This window comes from Cebus imitator, unplaced genomic scaffold (assembly GCF_001604975.1).
Source record: "Cebus imitator isolate Cc_AM_T3 unplaced genomic scaffold, Cebus_imitator-1.0 Scaffold411, whole genome shotgun sequence".
NCBI lineage: Eukaryota > Metazoa > Chordata > Mammalia > Primates > Cebidae > Cebus > Cebus imitator.
Window position 1 is genome coordinate 202,250 of NW_016107726.1, and position 6,652 is coordinate 208,901.

The 6,652-nt window shown below is 37.6% G+C and overlaps 1 protein-coding gene across 1 annotated transcript in view; it reads left to right on the forward strand.

Annotated features, from left to right (window-relative positions):
* CENPF (centromere protein F) overlaps nucleotides 1-6,652 on the forward strand; it is a 51,122-nt gene that overhangs the window by 8,743 nt on the left and 35,727 nt on the right. The window lies entirely within an intron of this gene.

Sequence of the window (6,652 nt, forward strand, 5' to 3'; positions counted from 1 at the left end):
AAAAAAAAAAAAGGCCAGGCACTGTGGTTCACGCCCAAGTCCCTGCACTTTGGTTCACGCCCAAGTCCCTGCACTTTGGTAGGTTGAGGCACGTGGATCACTTCAGGCCAGGAATTTGAGACCAGCCTATCCCACATGACAAAACCTTGTCCCTACTACAAATATGAAAGTTGCCCAGCTGTGGTGGTGCATACCTGTAATCCCAGCTACTCGGGAGGCTGAGGCACAAGAATTTTGTGAAGCTGGGAGGCGGAGGTTGCAGTGAGCAGAGACTATGCCACTGCACTCCAGCCTGGGCAACAGAGTGAGATTCTGTCTCAAAAAAAAGAATGGCTTTTGTCTGTACTGATCATGTACAGACCTTTTGTCTTTGTCATTATTTCCTAAACGAACATATGATCACAACTATTTAACATAGTATTAGGTATTACAAGTAATCTAGAGATGATTTAAAGTATATGGGAGTATGTGCATAGGTTATATGCAAACGCTATACCATTTTATATTAGGGACTTGAGCACCCTCAGCTTTTGGTATCTGCAGGGAGTCCTGGAACCAGTCCTTCATGGATACTGAGGGATGACTGTACACCCACCACTGAATCTTCTTGACTCCAGTGGGAGCCAAGCTTCTTAGCCTGTTATTTTGTTGTTGTTCTTGTTGTTGTTTTGGTCCCAGCCTACCTCTCAGGTTAGTCTTATCTCCTCTTTTACTGACCCATTGCACAAACATGTACTGATATTTGTGTGTGCTATTTATTAGGCATTGTTTCAGACCTGGGGCTGGAACAGTGATAAATAGACAAAAATCATTGCCTTGTGGAGTTTCATCTTAATAGAGGGAGGCAGAAAATAAATAACAAAAATAAAGTAATATAGATAGTATGGTATGTGGTAATAAGTATTGTAGAGAAAAATGAGTTATCTTCTAAGACCAACCATGAGGATTTGGTGTTTACTGAACCTACACCTACCCTTTCTCTGGGCCCAGTGTTTTTATTATATTTGCCTTTCTGCTTGAAATGTCCTTCTTTCCAGGTCTGGCTCTTTATAACATCCTCATTCTTGTGAGCTCCTTCCCTCATCTCTTAATGTAGTAAGATATTTTCCCCTGGTATCCCCGTTATGACCCTTTTATTGTTGTTATTTGTGTTCTAGCCCTCTGGTTCCCACACTTGGCTAATTAACAGAATCACAGAGAGCTTTGAAAGATGAACCCTGTTAGATCTGCTATGTTTGGGTGGGCCTAAGGAATTGACTCTTTAGGTATTTCTGAGGCTTTAGGTAAAAACCATTGTAGTATACATATTTCTATTATTTGCTTTGTGGGGGCAGATGCTTTCATTCGTTTACTTAAAATTTTTGTTTTAAGATAATTGTAGATTCGTATGCAGTTGCACAAAATAATAGCTTGTTAATGTGGTGGGTTACACTGATTTTCATACATTTGAATGAGCCTTGCATCTTTGGAATAAACCCCAATTTGATAAGGTGTATAATTTAACAAATACATTTCTGAATTTTATTTGCTAATAACTTACTAAGGATTTTTTGTGTCTGTATTCATGAAGGATATTGGTTGGGTTTCTTTTTTTTTGCTGCCCTCTTTGTTTGATATTTGTATCAGGGTATCCTAGTTTCACAAATTAGAGTTCCCTCCTTTTCAGTTTTCTGAAGGAGATTGTGTAGAATTTTTTTCTTTCTTTATATATATGAACCTGGAGATTTCTTTTTTGGGAGTTTTAAAAGTACAAATTCAATTTTTAAAATAGTTGTAGAGCTATTTAAATTATCCATTTCATATTGGGGGAATTAGATTAGTTTGTATTTTCATCTAAGTTGTCATATTTATATATATAGAGTTGTTCACTGTATTGTTTTATTGTTTTGATACTTGTAGTGATATTCCTTGTTCATTTCTGATGTTGGTAATTTGTGTCTTCTCTCCTTCTCTTTGTCAGTCTTACTAGAGATTTGTCAGTTTTATTGATCTTTACTGATCTTTCCAAAGAATCAATCAGCCCTTTGGTTCATTGATTATTTTTTTCACCTCTGTTTTCAGTTTCATTGATTGCTGCTTGCTTTAGGTTTATATTGCTCAGAAAAAATGTCTTTGGAACCTCTTGGTTGATGATGATGTTGAGTTTGTTAACATACTTGCTGATTTTCTGTTTAGTTGTTCAATTCATTGTTGAGAGAGGGATGTGGAATTCTCCACCTATAACTGTGATTTGTCTATTTCTCCTTTGATTTCTTTGTTTTTGCTTCACATATTTTGCAGCTCTGTTGGTTAACACACGTTTCGGATTGCTATGTCTTGGTGGATTGACCCTTTTATCACTATGTAGTGTCCATGATAATTTTCTTTATTCCGAAGTCTACTTTGTCTGTTACTAATATAGCCACTTCAGCTTTCCTTTGATTAATTGTTTGCGTTATGTATTTCTTCCTCTTTACTTTCAACCTGTTTTGTTATATTGAGGTGACTTTCATGTAGACAACATAGAGTTGGGCCATGGTTTTCTATATATGCTTCCACTATCTGTCTTTTTTTTTTTTTTTTTGAGACAGAGTCTGGCTCTGTTACCTAGGCTGGAGTGCAGTGGCATGATCTCAGCTCACTGCAATCGGCACCTCCTGGGTTTAAGTGATTCTCCTGCCTCAGCCTCCCGCCTAGCTGGGACTACGGGTGCTTGCCACCACACGTGGCTAATTTTTGTATTTTTAGTAGAGATGGGGTTTCACCATGTTGGCCAGGCAGTCCACCCACCTCAGCCTCCCAAAGTGCTGGGATTATGGGTATAAGCCACCACACCTGGCCTCCACTATCTCTCTTTTAATGGGTTTATTTAGACCATTTACACTTAATGTAATTATTGATATATTATGACCTAAGTCTGCCATTTTTTTTTTGTTTGTTTTCTATTTCTTTCTGCTTTTTCATTTGTCTTTTTTTCCTGCCTTTATGGGTTGCTTGAACATTAAAAAAATCCTCTTTGGTTTGTTTATGTATTTTTGAGTGAATCTTTTTGTAGAGCTTCTATAGTGATTGTTCTAGATATTACATGATTTATACTCATTTTATCAGTCTATTGGTGTTTTCATTTTACTAATTCTAGTGAATTTTACAGACTGTTTCCTCCCTTTTCATCCTTTTACCCTCCTCATTTATAATAGAATTGTCTGAAATGTTTTCTGTACAGACATTTAGAACTACATTTTGCTTCAATTCTTAAACATATTTTAAAAAGCTGAGGAAGAGGAAAGCCTATTGTGTGTGTGTGTGTGTGTGTGTGTGTGTGTGTGTGTGTGTGTGTAATCGTTGCTAACCTTGTTCTTCCTTTTCTCCTAGATTTCCTTCCAGGGTTACTTCTTTATTTCCTTTCTGTTTAGAGAACTTCCTTTAGCCATTCTTTTAGGATAAGTCTGCTCTCCACAAATCCTTAGTTTTCCTTTATTTGAGAACATCTTGATTTTCTTTTTACTCCTGAAGGATATTCTGTTGGGTATAGGATTTTATGTTGACAGTTCTTTTTCCCAGCGTCAGTGTTTTTGTTCAGGTCCCCGAGCTCCTTAGTTCGTCTGCCTTCTTCTCTCCATCTTTCAGATTTTTCTTGTTTGTTTTACTATAATATCCAGGGTTTTTATTTGTTCTAGTTAGGAGGAATAGGGAAAAGCGTGATTATCCCATCTTCCTGGAAGTAGAAGTCAGGTTCATTTTTATATATTCTCCTAGTGCAGTGCCTAATCAGAGAAATTCTGGAAAAATATTGGTTAGATATATAAAGGAACAATGGAGCTTCAGTGGAACAACTATGACCTTCTTTGATCCATACATTTAATCTCTTCATGCAGTCTCAGTATGTAATAGTAATTTGGTCTTTTAAGTTAGAAGGACTTGGATTTGAACCTGGCTCTGCCACATCCCAGTTTTATTGCTTTTTGAATTATTTAATGAACTTCTGAGCCCCAGTTGCCTAATCAATAAAATTGTGTTAATAATGCCTGTGTCATAGGGTTGTTGTAAAGATTGAGAATTTTTTAAAGGCGTTAGCATAGTACCTGGCACATGGTGAACTTATAATAATATTAGCTGTTATTATCATGGCTTATTTTCAAGTTTCTAGTTAATGAAGCTAATTTTCAGTTGCATTTCTGCCAAGCTAGGCCTTTCTGCATGTAAGAATTACATTTCTCCTTGTACCTTTTACTTCTTTGGTTTTGGAAGTGACAAGCTCACCAAATCCTTGTTCTGTCTGACACATATAATCAAGTTTCTTCTTATCAAATCATGAATTAATATTTTTGACTAAGATAGGGCTAAGAATACAGCTCTGGCTCTGGCTTTCTATTAAAGTCTTCCCTCCAGTTTTTTTTTTTTTTGAGACAGGGTCTCGCTGTCACTCAGGCTGGAGTGCAGTGGCACGATCTTGGCCCATTGCAACCTCTGCTTCCTGAGCTCCTACCTCAGCCTTCCTAGTAGCTGGGACTGTAGGCGCCTGCCACCACACCTGGCTAATTTTTGTATTTTTAGTAGAGATGGGGCTTCACCATGTTGCCCAAGTTGTTATCGAACTCCTGGGCTCAAGCAATTTGTCCACCTCAGCTGGGGTTACAGGTATGAGCCACTGCACCCAGCCCCTCCTGGTTTTCTTTTATTTATTTATTTTTTTGAGATGAAATTAGGTTCTTGTTGCCCAGGCTAGAGTGCAGTGGAACGATCTTGGCTCACTGCAACCTCCGCCTCCTGGGTTCAAGCTATTCTCCTGTCTCAACTTCCTGGGTAGCTGGGATTACACCACGCCCAGCTAATTTTTTGTGTATTTTTTTTGTATTTTATTGCATGTTGGCCAGGCTGGTCTCAAACTCTTAACCTCAGGTAATCCTCCCGCCTCAGCCTCCCAAAGTGCTGGGATTACAAGCGTGAGCCACTGCATGCAGGCCCTCCAGGTTCTTAATACTTGTTTATTCTGTGCGTTTTGGGTTCCTTTTTTCCATTGAGTCACAAACCCATTTAACTGAAAATTCAGTCTATTCTTTTCTGTCTTGTCCCTAAGGATAATATGACCTTGTCAAAGGTGTAACTGAACTAAAATTATGCTATGTTTATGCTGTTTCCAGAACTAACATTAGAATTATCTATTAAATAAAATGGAATTACTGTTAAGAAAATCAACACCGTGTTCTTAAGCGAACATATGCTGTTTGTAGTGTATCTTTTCCAAGTATTTACAAATTGTGTGAGATACAAGGCTTGAATTCATGGAGAAACAGAGCACTGAGCTGGCAGCAGACCTGGAGTTCAATACCCATTCACAGATAAAAAGGTCCAGAAAGCTTAAGGGAATAAGCCTAGAGTCGTGTGCTCTGTATTTTCAAGGACTTGGGCTCTGGGCACTATTTTAGAGTATTATGGAGCATTGATGACACCTAGTGGTCAGATACTCTTATATGAATTAGGTATTGTTGATAATAGAATGTTGTTTACAAAATTTTAAATAAAACATAAGTACCTTCTGAAGTCTCTTTTAACTTGCTGTGTTGTTAGCAGAAAAGGATTCTTGATTCCAAGATCCTTTAATGGAATGTATTGCAGTTTGAAGGAGTGCCATTAGAGGGCGCCAAGGGTTTATTCATTTACTCTGTCGTACAACGTGTTTTTTTTGTTTTTTTTTGTTTCCTGAGATTTGTCAACCATCAAAATTTTGAACCATTACTTGAGCAGTGACTTTTTTTATTTTTTATTTATTTATTTTTTCTGATTCTTTTTTTTTTCCCCCATTTATTTTATTGCATTTTAGGTTTTGGCAGTGACTTTTTTGTTTTTTCTTTTGAGACAGATTCTCGCTCTATTGCCCAGGCTGGAGTGCAGTGGCATGACCTTGGCTCACTGCAACCTGCGCCTCCTGGGTTCAAGCAATTCTCCTGCCTCAGCTGCCCAAGTAACTTCGATAACATAAAAGTTAACCAAGCTTGGCTAATTTTTATATTTTTAGAAGAGATGAGGGTTTCACCATGTGGCCCGGACTGGTCTCAAACTCTCGACCTCAAGTGATCCTTCCACCTTGGCCTCTCAAAGTGCTGGGATTACAAGCGTGAGCCATCACGCCTGACCGGAGCAGTGACTTTTCTTTGAATTGTTTGCTGTTGTATCCTCAATGCCCAGAACAATGCTTGACATGTATAATGGGCTCTCAAACAATATTTGTTAAATTCATATTTATTTTTGTTACAAATAATCTCTGTAATGCTTTTCTTTGGGCCTTTGAAAATTTAAGGACAATGAAGATAATGATGAGAGGGTCACTGAACATCTGGCTCAAAATTTTAATTTTTTGAGTTTGGTATTTTTTAAGTCCTGATATTTGCAAAATCATTTTTTCATGAATGACCAGCTTGGCCCCTTTCTTCTTTGGTTAGTTAATAATTGGTGGTTGACTGGTCACCAGGATTTTTTAGTGAATTCTTTGTAGTGATTGAGTATTACATAGTGTTTTCTTTTCCTCTGAATTCTCATTTCTATTTACATTTCTATTATTTCTCAAGGTTTTAAATCAGACTTTGGAGAATCTACGTTACTACAGAGATCTGCCTACTTGGGGCACATTTCTTTTGTAGTGGAGAATTCTTCCCCACCAAGATGAAGTTGTCTT